This window comes from Crocuta crocuta, unplaced genomic scaffold, assembly GCF_008692635.1.
Source record: "Crocuta crocuta isolate KB4526 unplaced genomic scaffold, BGI_CrCroc_1.0 scaffold153, whole genome shotgun sequence".
Lineage (NCBI taxonomy): Eukaryota > Metazoa > Chordata > Mammalia > Carnivora > Hyaenidae > Crocuta > Crocuta crocuta.
Window position 1 is genome coordinate 5,810,194 of NW_027529525.1, and position 15,828 is coordinate 5,826,021.

Genomic DNA, 15,828 nt, shown 5'->3' on the forward strand with positions numbered 1-15,828 from the left:
GCATGAAGACTCCAGCACACCACTGATTTGATCATTAAAACAAAAACAAGTCCCACTGAAGAGAGTGGAGAAAAGATAAATTAGACATGATATGATGTGGGCAAATATCTTAGGGTTTCTGTTTAACATTCTCTGGTCCCATACATTTTCAAAACCACCCAAAGGTTCAGTTAGCTGCTCCTCCTGTTACGGTTTCAAAGCGTCTGTGAAGAGCCTGAATCAAGTGTTCATCTCCTTCCCTTTGTACTTGCCCAGATTCCCAAGTCAACTGTGAACAATTTGAGGTATTATTTTATCATTCTTTTATCTCCTGAGCCTGGCCAAAAGAAAATACAAAATACAGAGAGATATATATGTATATATACACACACACATATGTATATATGTGTGAATATACACACACACACATATATATATATAATGACTGAAAAACTAAATACTTGGAAAATATTGTTCTAGCACAGAGATTGTGCCTATTTTTTTTATTAGCAGCTGGAGGTCATGAGCACCCACCTAAATTTTGGCTTTAATGCAAAATTTGCCTTCTTTGTTGATTTATAGTTAATCCATAGCATTACCCTTTAACTTAGTTATTTGTAGTTGGTGATTAAGTTATGTGGACTTGTGATTAAGGAGTAATTAATTTTCCATACTTAACACTAATGAAATTTCACGTGAAATGAAAAGTAACTACAGAATTAGCATTTGCATCTACTTAGCAGCTTGTCTTCATTATATAACAAACAGAAACAAAGTACTTCAAGTCCACTTCCCAGCCAAAGGCTTGAGAAGGGTGTGTAAGAGCTAGATAAAGAGAGACAGGCAGGCAGACAGACAAATAAGCAGAGAAGACTAACTTAAATTATTATAAATGTATTTACAGAGATAGTTTATCAGTTTTATTGCAGATATACTGGATAATAGAAAAAATTGAATAATTTATCCAGCAATTTTCACATAAGCAATATTATTAAAATGAAGACATGAAGGAAGAGGTTATAGAGGAGAATATATAGAGGGCATGAATAAATGCATTAGGCAGCAGGCATGGTGAATGTTTTAGTAGGTTTGGACTAGGTTTTTAAAAAAAGAAAAGAAGAAAGTACTCAATTTCTGTGAAGTCTTAAAATATCTGCCGGGTGGAAGAGTTGCCTGGAATGGGAAAGGTTATTCCCATCTTTTTATTGCTGGTAGTGTTTTCAAAGACTAAAAGCAAGTCTTTGTCATGCTGCTGTTCTGGAAAACACATAACACAGGGTGCAAACGAGGAGGTGGTAAACGGGAATGAGAAAAGAAGAGGAAAACGCAGTGCTAGCAAGCTGAACACACCGTGGAGGATGGTCCTGCAGAGTCCCAAGCTTCCCTGTGAGATTTTGCACATTTAAGGAAAAAACAACTCCTCGTGTTCATTTTTTTAACAACTACCCCATTTCCTCCTGAACATCTATAATTTTATAAGTGCCGTTATTATTTTATATTTCTGTAAAATATTATTTTAAAAAACATACTGACCTTTAATTACAGAATTAAAAAAAAAAAAACCCACCCACAACATATTAGGGCCAATTTTAAAGGAATAAACCTAGATGCTGGCTAAGCAGACAGGTTTTTGCCAGAGAGTCGCAGCATATTGAGGCAGAAAATGCTGGTCAATAAACATGTGGGTTTTTATTAAAAAGTGAAATTATGGGGGGAGGGTGCCTGGGTGGCTCAGTAGGTTAAGTGTCCAACTCTTGATTTCGTCTCAGGTCATGATCTCACAGTTCAGTTCACGAGATAGAGCGCCAGGTCAGGCTTGCACTATCAGCACAAGCCCGCTTGGGATTCTGTCTCTCCCTCCCACTTTGTCCCTCCTCTGCTCATTCTGTCTAGCCTTTCCTCCCTCCCTCCCTCCCTTCCTCTCTATCTCTCAAAAAATAAATAAACAGAATTTTGTTTTCTTTAAAAGTAAAATGGGATGGACTTAACCACACAGGTTTTAGAACTTTGGAAAAAGATGGCCTCTTCCACTTAGTATTTTGGACAAGAAGGGTTTTTGTTGTTGTTGTTTTGAGTATGGAATCATCAACTTCATGAGAAAGTCAGAGTCAGAGACAGAGACAGAGAGACTAAAAGTGCAATCTCTGAGATGTTTCCACTGACCCTCATCTGTATTGCACAGTATTAGTGCAATACTCTAATAGCTGCTTTTTAAAGAAAGCAGGTCAGGGCTCCTGGGTGGTTCAGTAGGTTAAGCCAGTCGGTTAAGACTTCAGCTCAGGTCATGATCTCACAGTTTGTGAGTTCTAGCCCCCCTTGGGCTCTGTGCTGATAGCACAAAGCCTGGAGCCTGCTTTGGATTCTGTGTGTCTGTCTCTCTGCCCCTCCCCCTCTTCCTCTCACTCTCTGCCTCTCTTAAAAATAAACATTAAAAAAAATAAAGAGAGCAGGTCATTGTCTCAAAGGACAAACACTGAGATGCAGTGAGCACTCCTGAACCATATATTCTCTTCTTGAGTTAATGCTATGTTGCTGGGCTGAGTGTGCCTGTGTGCCTGTGTGTATCTTGTTAATTATATTATCTGTGCTCCTGGATAAATGCAGAGATATGGATAGTGCATATGCCTTTGATTTTAGTATGTATTTCTGGACAATATTGCCTCTGCTATTTAGATTTCTTGAATATCCCGTCATTCTGCTTTGGTGAGTTTTCCAGATGCCAAATATTTGTGTTTTTAAGCACCAAATTGCTTTTCTCTAAGAATTTGTTTAGATTTTTCTAAAATATCGTACAATTGCTGCTTTCTTGAACAGAGTAGATATAAAATAGAGTCTTTCTCACTCTACCCATCAGTGTCATTAACAGTACTTACCATTTGGTTCTGTCACACAAAGATGCCCTTAAGGCCACTAAATGTATAGGGACCTTTGACCCTACCTAAAATGCTGTGTCTTGAGTTATTCACTGACAGGTTTGTTATAATTAAATCTTCCAGTAGTAATATGACTTTCATCATTATTTGTTTGCTTTCCTTTGTTAAGGCCTCGTACGGAATCATCATAGTTATAAAAATCATCATATTTATAAATATATATATATATACATATATATATACTTAAAAAGTGACTTAAGACTTAGGATTGAATTAGTATTTGTACAGAAAGGTACAGGTAGAATCTACTTAATGCAAAGTGAAAGGTTTTTAGTTTATGAATTCTAATAACATCTCTTCGCCCCAGGCATGGATTCACTTTTAGTTTCCTGTTTGTGATTAAAATAAGGTATTTACAAGAGCTACATTTGAAAAACTGGGGTGTTTGATCTTGTAGGAAATCATGGGGACCCTAACAATATAAATTAAAAATGAAGTCCTATTTGAAATTCTGACTCAAAGACAAAAAGTTGCTCAAAGATCACTGGGTTCTTTGTCTTTTTATGTCAACAGATGTGATGAGGGTCAGTGGAAACATCTCAGAGATTGCACTTTTAGTCTCTCTGTCTCTGTCTGTCTCTGTCTCTGACTCTGAGTTTCTCATGCATGCAAGCACACCACCCATCCATATAACACACCTCCTGGGCTGTCCCTGATAAGGGAAAATAATTCTTTTCATGCCCTGCTTTTTTTTTAAGTAGTGATTTTTCTCAATGATCTGCCCAGGATTCTTTCTGCATTTCAGGCCACATGTACAATATGAAGCAAGAGATAAAATCATGACATATGTTCTCAGGAAACTGAAGCTGCTGACCCTTTTACCGTTGTTTCCTCCAGCCACAGTTCCATGACAGGGAAAGATGAAAATTCAACCAAGCATAAAATGTCTTTTAGGCCATGGAAATTTGAATGCAGTTATCAATATTTTTGCTTTATTTCTTTGGTTGAAATGCAACTTATAATAGAAACATTGTTACAAAATTATTTAAAGACAGACTGACTCTGTCTCTTTTGAGAGCCAAAGGTAGAACTCTGAGACTCTTAAATACAGAGAACAAACTCAGGGTGGATGGGGGGTGGGAGAGAGGGGAAAGTGGGTGATGAGCATTGAGGAGGGTACTTGTTGGGATGAGCACTGGGTGTTGTATGGAAGCTAATTTGGCCATGAATTATATTAAGATAGAAAGAGAGAGAGAGAGAGAGCAAGAGAGAGAGAGGGAAGGAGGGAGGGAGGAAGGAAGGAAGGAAGGAAGGAAGGAAGAGGAAAGAAAGAGAGAGAGAGGGAGGGAGGGAGGAAGGAAGGCAGGCAGGCAGGAAGGAAGGAAGGAGAAAGAAAGAGGGAGGGAGGGAGGGAGGAAGGAAGAAAGGAAGGAAGGAAGGAAGAGGTAAGAAAGAAAGAAAGAAAGAAAGAAAGAAAGAAAGAAAGAAAGAAAGGAAGGAAGAAAGAAAGAAAGAAAGAAAGAAAGAATAAAAAAGGTGGAACTCTGAATAATAATGTGCATCCTGGACAGAGATGGTGTCATACTACTCAAGCGACACCTGATACTGTAAGTCAAGGCTCAGACCCTCACTGACCATAATGAAGATATGTTTGGTAAGACTTCACAGCCCTTTGTGATGCAGCAGTGTAAGAATTAAAGGTGGCAGGGATATTGGAGAAGAATCAAAGTTGAAAATGTGTTATTTTATATCAAACCATATATCATCATTTGGTATAAAGATTCTATTACTTGTTCACCCTATATGTGCGTTATCCCATCTGATGAGACTATTTTTAAAAGATTAGCCTTAAAAAAAGGGTAGGCCTGTTTCAATACATTCTCAAGCAAGTGGTCTTCCAAAAGAAATTTCTTAATGATGGACACATTCAATGTTTATAGGCATTCTTTTGTTCTCAGCACCTTTAATTTACCTTGGGGTAGCATTAAAGTTTGTATATGAAATGAATATTGGAAAAATATTCTTGATTAACAAACATGCCTCAAGTCTCCATGAGTAAGATGTTCTTATTAGATACTAGAATGATACTAAATTGCTTCTAAAAATGTGCGGCTTAGATGAGTGTAGGCTTCATGACATATGAATCAGACTGATTCTCATACTAGAGAAGGATTCTCTAATCAGCTGGAATTCCCTGGGAGAAGAGGGCACACTCCAGGTACAGAATGTAGAAGCTGCTAGGAGCCCAGAGGCCACCTATTTACTGACCTGGTTACTGTTAGATAAACCAACAGGACAGCCTGGGATTCAAGGGCCTCCCCGCAAACCTTCTCTTCCAGTCTTATGTTCCAAGCTACCACCGCTAATGAAACTTTCACTCTAGCTCGCTGGATAAATTCACTGTCCCCTAAAAATCTTCTTTTGTTTCTCTCTTGTCTTGGGTGGGTTTCCTGTAAAACAGACTGTGAGGCTGAGATCGACAAGCAGGGATTTTAAGGGGAAGTGCTCTCGGGAACACCCACCCATAAGGCAGTGATGGGAGAATTGGGAAGGAGGCAGAGAAAGAAATTGAATGGTGACATGGTTGCAGCAGGGACCTCAACAAAACCCTCAAGGAGCTCCAGAGCCGGGCTGACCCTTAGAGGTGTCTCACACTGAGCAGAAGAGACTGGCCTTTGTAACTTCACATTAACTAATCATTGGGTACACTTGTCCCTTGGAAAGGGCTATAACATTGGGTGACACAGGTTCCTTGAGCTGAGGGCAGTTCTGGAACGAGTCAGCTGTGAATTTCAGCAGCTAACACCGTTGGCAGCTATAGAAATGGGTGTCTGGGTCCTGAAGCAGGAAAAGCGTTGGAACCCCAACATTCATTACACCACCCTTTTGCTTGGAAAGTTGCTCTGACCTTCCTTTTCCTTCCCTCCTCCAGGACTTTAATTATCCTTACAACAAAAGTCAATGGCCACCGGGTCTGGTATTCCTTTTCCTGGTATTCCTGTTTTGGTCTGACTACCCCAGGCCAGAGATAGTTTCTAGTCTTCTGAATTCCTTTCTTGTTTTGGGACAGTTCAGGTCACAGCTAATCCAGATCGCAGCAGGGGCAGAGGAGATGTGGAGACACGACCCCACCCCACTTAGGCAATGTGATATTTGCATGGCTCAGTATGCATGAGGGTTTTATTTTGTATCAAAAAAATAAGGAGGAGGCCTGACACCTGGGACACAGAAATATGTAAAAAATAATAAATCCTAAGGGCAATGGCACTGAGTCTGATTTCATGTGGTCTTGGAAAGCACCTCCCCTTCACGACAGTTTGAATCAGAAGTTTATGGAGAGACCTTCAAGCGTGGTTTTATAATACTTGGGACTAACGTAGTGTCTAGCAGGGTCTAGGGCTGACGTGACTCTGACACAAATTAGGGACTGTGTCTTCTCCTCAAGTATTCTGCAAACCTAATACAGTCCTTAAACTCTAAGAAGGGGTAGGGGCAGCATTCAAAAGTTGAGTCATCTCATGGAGCACCCTGGAAGTCACTGAAGAGGTGAGAATAATTTTCCAGAGTCTTACAGGCTCACTGAGAAAGCTGGAGCAGAAAACATGAATGGACAACTCGTGAGCACATTTGAGCAACTCTCTGGGGGCTTTCATGTGAGGAATGAATCATGGCTGAGTTCATGCCCTGATTCCTTGGGGAGGGGAGGAGAGGAGCTGCTGACACCACAGAATCCATCCACGGATTTTAGTGTGAGCTCATTTGAAAATGTGAGGCTCCCCTAGAAGGTATATCACATAATGGAGACTCTAACTATTCATGCATGTATCTTCTCTCCCTAACCAGATCATAATATCCCTGCAAGTGAGAACCACATCTTTCCTTCACTAATGTTCGATGGTTAATTCATAGATTGATGACTAGAAGTTTCTTAGGGTTCTGAAGAACATTATTGATTATCTACCCCAGTCTCATAGGCAGACATGGGCTTAACAAACAAACAATCATACAGAAGTGTTTTCTCAGTGGTCCCCATGAGCTTTCCCCCCCACCTTTTATTAAGGTCAGAGCCCCTATGTTCTTATCTGTCTTTATTCCAAATGTGTCACATTCTTGTTTTCACTGCTTCATGACACTGGTGATTATTTCATGAAGGTACTGTCCCTTCCCCCACCAAAACTTACGTGACATGTAGGATCACAGAGTTCTCTGATGCTAGTGTTATTAACCCACTTTAAGGGTGTCTCATGGGTTTTAACCACAAAGAAAGTCAGTATAGGCTCCAGTCTATGCAACTTTTTAATCTTCTTGCCTTATGCTCTTGGATTTTTGTTTTTTTCTCCTACGCAATTTGGCAATAAGACTGAATACTGATAATACCGCATTAAGTGTTGCTGTCCCAGGAAGTTTCAAACAGTATGATGGTCAGGTTAACAACCAGTTAGTAGGAAAGGATTTGGGGGGATTGCCCATGGAATTCCTGGTTGGTTGGATATTTCACTGTATTTTCTTGCTCTCTTTCCCAAACATAGAAAATTCTCACTATACAAAGTCTGCTCTGTGCTAAACTTCACAAATGACCTCCAACATACATACTTTGTTCAAGATGTGGGAATCATTTCCTGAATTTTAACTGGGCCAAAGAGACATATGTGTATGCATATCCATGATAGTCTCATAAATACATAATATGTTACATATACAAATGTTTTATACTTTTTTCATAATGAACAATATGTAGACAAACACAGAGACTAAGACAAGTGCAAACATAAATAGGAAATGATTCTAAATTATATCTACGCGGAAAGAAATGGATGGTGCTTCGGGGTCAGTACCTTGCTTGATAACAGGGCCTCTATGCTGGGAACTTTTCCCGTTAACGTATAGGAGGGTTTTGACTGGACAAGCCAGATTATTACACCACCTGTTTCATGTTTTAAGATACAGGCTTAGAAATGGAAATGAGAGCAAGAAATCTTTTTTAAATTAATAGCACTGTCTTACATAAGCCTTAACTGCTCCCTGAACTGCTAAAGGACAGTGAGCATTATGAAGTCATCTTATGAAGGAATATCCTATTTCCTAATACCCAGAAAGCATCTTGATACTTGGTTATCCTCTAGCTGAATTCCTTATCTGACCCAAGTCTTCACTCTGCAAAGCTTTTGTTCAGGCATTTCTTTCCTACTACTACTTACAAAAATTGAGAAGGTCAAAGTGCATGTGGTAATTGCTTTTGGCACTTTAGAAAATGGTTTTCTTTTCATACTTATCATTTTCTCTAAATCCTTCTGCTGAACCTTTATCAATTGTGCCTTGCACTATGGATCGACACATTTTGGGGGCCCCTCTGACTACTAAGTCTCTTTCTAGTATCAAGGAGTTTAAAACCGAATGAAGTAGCCCAGTGCAAATGTATTTTCCATGCTATATTCCTATGAGAAAAAGAGAATAAAAAACACAGTTCTCTTTCTGCATTCAGGGTGCAGTCATTGAACACTTGAGATTTGAGGGTGAGTTCACACAGTAGAGGCAAGATACTTAGGGGAAAGCTTAAAAGGAGAAAGGACTTTATTTTTTTAATGTTTATTTAAAACTTTTAAAATGTTTATTGAGCAAGCACAAGTGGGGGAGGGGCAGAGAGAGGGCTCCACACTGACAGCAGTGAGCTCAATGCAGGGCTTGAGCTCATGAACCGTGAGATCATGACCTGAGCCAAAGTTGGATACTCAACCTACTGAGCCACACAGTGCCCCAGGAAAGAACTTTAATGCTGTTGTTCTCCATTTTAGATCACTATGACATAAGGAGAAAGATCATATAAGTGGTCAACCTTTTCAAAGTGTATACATCGTTCTATTATTTAGATTTCTTATTGTCATTCTACTCATACTCATCCATGTGCCAGAGCTACTGTTCTATTTCTCCCTCCAGTGTTTCCTAATGACTTGACTTTCCTTCCTGCCTTTATTATTAATACAGAGCTTGGGTCAGGTCTGTCTCTGCTTACCTTTATTTCTTCAGTAGTTCAGCTGAGCTATTTGCTCCTATCCACTATACCAAGAGGAAGGTGTGGGTTAGTTAGACCTGTCTTCTAACTTCATTTAGTCACACCACCATTAGTTTGAGCCCTTAGCTATATGGACAAGGAAAATTTTCATTACTGAATTAAGAATCTCCATTTGCTTCCCCATACACACTGTTACAGCAAATAACAGTGATTGCTATAATATGCTTACACCTTGAAGCTTTATTCCATGAGCATCAAATTCAACAGTAAACCTAAGAAATATTTCACGACCCTGACCCAAGGTTTTAGAATTAATAGGGAAGAGAGAAATTCGGAAGGTACTCACAAACCGTTAATCTTTGAGGAAAAATCTATTTCAACTTGGATTCACTAATTTGCCAAAGTGACTCATGTTTCCCTGTAGCCATAGGAAGGAAAATAGTGATACTTTCACTCCTATCGCCCTTTTATCCCAAGATCATAAATACGCCGCCACCATTAATTAATTAAGTGTTACAGCCTTACCACTGAAGTAGGTGAGTTTCCTGTCTCCAACTGAGGCTAGCGCTCAGAGAAAGGCTGAGTCTTCCCTAATGCAGCTAATTAGGCAGCGCTACATCACTAGGGAAAATTTCTGATCCCAGCTGGAGATCAACTTGTGCCCTGAAGAAATGGGATTTGATAGCCCTTCAAGTTTTCCTCCTAACCTCTGCCCCTGCTGTTGATACTCTTAATCATATCAATATCTCATCCTTTTTGGTCTATTACAGAGCTGTTGGTCCACAGGGCATCCAGGGTCTAAAAGAAATCACAGAGAAAAAGCGCAGTGAATTTAAACAAACAAACAAACAAACAGATCCTTCTTCTCCATTCTGAGCTGAGCCTCTGTCTGTGGCAAGGACACAGATTTGCCTGGTGCTGTGATCACCCCTCCCAGGCAGGAAAAGGTCTGGTTGGGAAGTTGAAACAGATGATGCGACGCCATGTCCCCAAGAGGGAACACAAGGGGAAAGGAGGGCTGGCAACCGAGCTAGCCTGACAATGGCTTAGGAGAGCAGAGAAAGGAGTCTGCCCCAGGGTTTTATTAAAGTTGCTTAAGGAGTCAGGCTGAGATGAGGGTCCCGCGTGTCCTGGCTGGGGCTCGTGCGGTTGGAACTTTCCTCTGGTGCCAAAGTGGAAACTGTGAGCGCTTCTTAGAGCCTGTCCGGATGTGGGGTAGAAGGGAGAGAGGGAGACTTGGGGGATGAAGGCTGTTTGCAGTCAAACATCAAAAATTCAGTCACTGTGTCACAACCAACATTCTGCATAAAATTTCAGCTCACCCAAAGATGTTGTATATATACCACTCGATGAAAAAAATTGCATATATGGGAAGAAGTTTGGGAGATAAAATGGAAATAAGTAATTCAACATACCTAAGATCTGACTGAGATGTTATGAGCCCAGAGAACAACAGCTGGTAAGGACTGTGATACCAGGAAATAAAAAGCTCCTCTTCGAATAAATGGCAATGAAATGTAGTTAGGCTCCTATAGAGATTCCTTGTCTTCCTGGCCTTCTTATTTGGCCCATATGCTAAGAACATGCATGCTATTTAAAGTATCACCGCATTGCTTTTATAACATCCCTGGGAGTCCAAGGGCAGGAGCTGTTTATAACCACTTAGTAATAATGGAAGTGGTGGCAAATAGGAACTTAACCTGGGATCACAAAGACAATATCATGATTTCTAATTTAGCCTTAATTCACCGAAACAAAATGTCCCTTCCCACTCTTTCCTGCTATAATTTCAAGAAACATACATGCATGTTTTTTCTTTTCCTCCCAGCTTTCGAAAAATCATGTTGTCTGGTCTGTTTTTGATCTAGTAACTTAAATTTAATGTGTAATTGAGCCATGCCATCTTAAGAGATTACATGTATATCCGGAAAAGTCTTGAGAAAAATGTTCAAATAAATGACATACTCCCAATGGATATTTCAAGAGCAAGATAAATTCCTCAGAATTCTAAATTTTCTGTTGTTTTCTCATGTTATAACAGGAGTTCTGATGCTGAGCCCACTCCCAAATAAGACATTAAATAACAAGCAACATTTCTCGCCAGGTTTAATGCATTCACTATTGATACCCATTTCTGTTTCACCCATTGCAGCAAAATAGTGTTTCCTGTTGATTGATTGCCTTTGTTTTTCCTCTCTCCCTTTTTTTTTCCTTTCTTTTTTCTTTTTCTTTTCTTTTTTTTTTTTTTTATTAAGGGACTTGCTGGACTCCTTTGTGACACCTGCATATTTTTTAAATTTTTTTTTAATTTTTATTTTTGAGAGACAGAGCGCAAGTGGGGATAGACAGAGAGAGGGGAACAGAGGATCTAAAGTGGGCTCTGCACTGACAGTAGAGAGCCTGATGTGGGGCTCAAACCCACAAACCATGAGATCATGACCTGAGTTGGTCAGATGCTTAACCAACTAAGCCACCCAGGTGCCCCTCTCCTCTCTCCTTTATCACAAACTGGTCTCCAGAAATGATCTGAGAATTGGTAAATATAAAACTATATTTTTATTTTGTCTTTATATGTAAGGTAATTTGATTTATTCTCTCATTCTTTCAACAAAAATTTATTGAGCAACATTATATATATGGGGCTCTGGTAAAGCTTGACATATCTCTTTCCTACCCTCATGGACTACACCTTAGGGGACAAGATGAGCATTCATTCTTCAAGAAAGATAGATAGTTTTCATGATCTCCCACATATCTCAAAGCTAATGGGTGGAAAAGCCAGGGTATGGATGTATACCTGTGATTCTAAATCCCATACCCTTCATCATGTCCTCCTGAGGTACTAAGGAGATGTTTCTAAGTTCAATCCATTCAATTCATGGAAGAGCTATTAATTTTACAAATGGAATTGAATAGTGGTCAGCTGGCCGTACCTAAATCAAAACCATTGCATACCACATAGGCTGTCCCTTTTCTGTGCATTTAGGTGGCTCAGAGTTAATTTATTTTTCTGAATGTTTATGTAATCTTTCAAGTATGTTTCTTTAGGTTGTAAAATGCTTCAGTATAAGTTTGTCTGTTGCTAAAGGCAAGGAACACAGAAGTTGACTCCAGGCATAATTATAATTTTTTTTCCAAGAAGAAAAATAGCCATGAGAAAGCCAGTTTCCTAAATGGGATGTGTGGGAATTTGCTGTTGTTGTGGTTGTGGTTGTTCTCTTGTGGGTGATTATAGCTCCAAACTAGGATTATTGTTTTGGACATCTTAAAAAAAAAAAAAGAGCCTATAGAAGAATATTGACACACGCGGATCTCACATAAATTCCTACGATCTCAAACAGAATTCATTTCTTTAAAAAAATTTTTTTTGATGTTTAATATTTTTGAAAGAGACAGAGACAGAGATAGAGACAGAGAATAAACAGGGGAGGGACAGAGAGAGAGGAAGATGAGACACAGAATCTAAAGCAGGCTCCAGGCTCTGAGTTGTCCACAAAGAGCCTGACATGGGGCTCAAACCCACAAACCATGAGATAGTGACCTGAGCTGATGTCAGACACCTAACTGACTGAACCACCCAGGTGCCCCTCAAACAGAATTCATTTCAAGGCTGACCATCTGCAGATTATCTTAGTATGTATGTTTGCGCAATTACTGATATGCAAAATACGATTACCAGTGCAGGAGATGGTTTATCTGGCATAGACTATGTACCACCATCTGAGAATCAGGCCCTGGCCTTGGTATTAGAAGATGTTAAAGAAGAACTATACTCCATAATATTTACTCTGCATAACAGTAACTTTGCAAAAAAGATCAACTAAAAATGAACTTGCATTTTCTTTATTCGTGTTGTCCCAGAGAAACGGTCCAATGTTAGATCAATTTTTGCCTTTGTTAAATCAATTCCAGAATGAGGTTTTAAAAAGTAAATGGCTACAGAAGTGTATTTTCATTTGTTACATTCTGCTGAAAAGGCATTGGCACAGTGTGTTTTGACTTTTTAAAATGTTCTCAGGATTTGAATGGCTGGTCATTGTTGTTATGTCTTACTTAAACTCTCAACAACCTGTCAGAAAGGGGTGGAATAGGAAGTCAAAATATAAAACACACAAAACATTTCAAAGCAGAGTGAGGCAATCCCAAGCTTTTTTTTTTTTTTTTTTTAACAATCCATACTGTGCTTTTAAATCCTGATACATCATTTTGGGAGACAAAAGCCTAAATGCAACAGGAAACGACACAAGATAAAATTACTTCCATGAAAGTAAAAATTACTGGAGAACGGAAACTGATGTTTGAGTCTGAAACTTACAGTCCTACTTGAAAGCAAGGATGTATCTCTTCCTGAGAAATACTTTACGCCTGGTCTACATTCTCCTGGACATTTCTAGCAGTATTTCCCATCATTTGCATATGGAAATACACTATGCTATGTCCCACCTATCCATTTTTAAAATAAAAGGAAATCACAATGATTTCCCACAAATATATGGTAGCTGACAGTAGGTGTTACACGTTTATTTACTAATCTATGTGTTTATAACAAAATGTGAGGGAGTGCAACTTTTAAATTCCAGCAGTTATTAAATTAGCTTTCTGATTTTTCTTCAAGGATTTAGCTATGTATCCAAAAACACTCGTGATTTCCTATGGATGATAATTAAGGCTCACTTCCTCTATAGTTAAATATCAGCTGTCTAATTCAATGTCTTTTAATAGAAAGGTTGAACCTCGGTATTTTTCTACTCATTCAGCATTTATAAAAAAAAGTATTCATTTTTACAAGTGCTGAAAGAAATAAAGCCAAAGCCTCGAATTGTTAATATTGACCAAAAATGTACACAGCCACAGCATATGCCCCTTGTCATTCACAAAACATATGCTAATTGGAAGTAAATATCATCTATCCATGACCAAACTTGCAAACTCAGAACTGTTTTAAAAATAACAAGCTGTGCCTTCTTTCGTTATGGGATAGCAGAAAACCAAAAAACACCGGTGGCTCTGAGAATGTACTAATGGATACCCTATTATTTATTTGATTAGACACAAGTCATGTTTTAAATGTTGTCGTAGAGCCAATGAGAAGAAATCTAGGTAAAATGTGAGGAAAGAACCTTAGATTTAAGTTCCAACCAATGTCATGTCTTCTAAGGAAATCATGTATTTAAATAATAAAAATGATACTTATCCATTATAATTTTTTGTGAATTCCCAAGTTTACTGAGTTGCTTTGTCAAATAAAAATGATGTTTCTCAGTGCTCAGACTTTTTTTTTTACTGAGGTGTAGAAACTTGAAGAAGTCAAATGAATTAAAAAAACCTGTCCCGAGTTCCTGGTATCTTTAGCATTATATATATGGCCAACCATGAGCCAAGCTGAATGTTATCATGTCTGTACCTAAGTTAAATAAGAAGACTTTCTGGTCTGATGGTACTCTCCTTTAGTGCTTCTTTCCTCACATCTGGTCGCCAAAGAGTCTTTCCGTCACCCTGCAGCCTGCTAATGAGATCCCCCATTTAATTAATACCATAAGAATTTTAATTCTGACTGAATCAATTTAACGTGATGTGATTTTGTCAGCTCTATTCCCCAAGTAAAAAGTGAGCCTGATGCTTATTACATACATCATTTCACGGGCCCTGCATTCCCTGCTGACTTAAACAAATTCTAATTAAGACTAATTAAAGCATCATTTATGAAAGCGCTTGTGATAGCTATGCAAACATTCTGGGTGGGTATGCTTTGCATAATAATTATCCTAGTTAATATTAAGGCTAGGTCCTTGGCAATTAGGTCTTTGAAACAGAGAGTTATTCTGAATTTAGCCCTTTTCAGTGTGAGCAATTAATAAAAAAAAGTGCTAAATTTATGTAGTGGCTTCATTAACAAAATAAATTTAGAAGTAGTAGTATTGTTTGCATTTTATAAACTAAGCATAATTCTTAACCCAGGTGACAGTTATTAAAATAAAAAGATGCAATTCTTTGATCCGATACATTTATTATACCACTCCAAGAAAAAAAAATTTAAGTTGCAGTCAGATTTTTAAAATATAAACCCGATTAGTCAAAAGCATATTATTTGAATATGTAGATGTCTATAAGGAACACCGACATGTGAAATAGTGTTATATTTTCAAAAATTAAGTTTTTAAATAATGTTTTAAAAATCTGCCATGGGCTCAAAGAATTATACAAGCAGATTAAATTCTTCAATTTGTAATGACTTGATAGGCCTAATATGCCAGAAAATACTTCCTTACACCTGCTGAGTTTAGTGAAATTAAAAATTCTTACAGCATTCATAGTTTGCTTTACCTTTATTTTTAAAGTCTCTATTATACTGTCAGTATTCATTGTGCTGCAAAATTGAAATGGATTAGAATGCTGTAGAACTGCTTACCTTTCAAACTCCTATATACTTTCTCTAGGACTTTATGGCAGGGTCAAGGGAAGTTGGAGGTTTCAAGAGGTGAATGGGAAAAAAGAAAGAAAATGTGACCCCTTTTTTAAATGGGTAAAAGAGATTGATAATAGGTGCCACCAAAAAAAAAAAAAAAAAGACTAAAAAGCTTCTCTTTCTTCCATCTTTACAAATACAGTTAATGTGAAATTCATGGCAGGAAACCCAGAGGTAGGAAACTATGGAAAGAGGCTGGGTGCATTAAACATAGAGTCAACGGGCTTTACCTGGAGCTGTTGACAAATAGTGCTATCTTGTATAAGGAGAATTCTGTCATATATGAAGTCTTATCTTTGAATACTCATAGGTTGAGAATCGATGAAAGTTAGAAATTCTGTACCTTAGTATGTAGGGGAAGAGAATCTCTCTAAATCTCTATCAAATACACAGCCACAAATTTTAAAAGCCTATATCAAACCCCCCACAAGAGCAATACAGTGCCTTTATAAAGAGCAACAAATACCAGACTGAAGTGTCTCCAATGATTTTGTGTAACA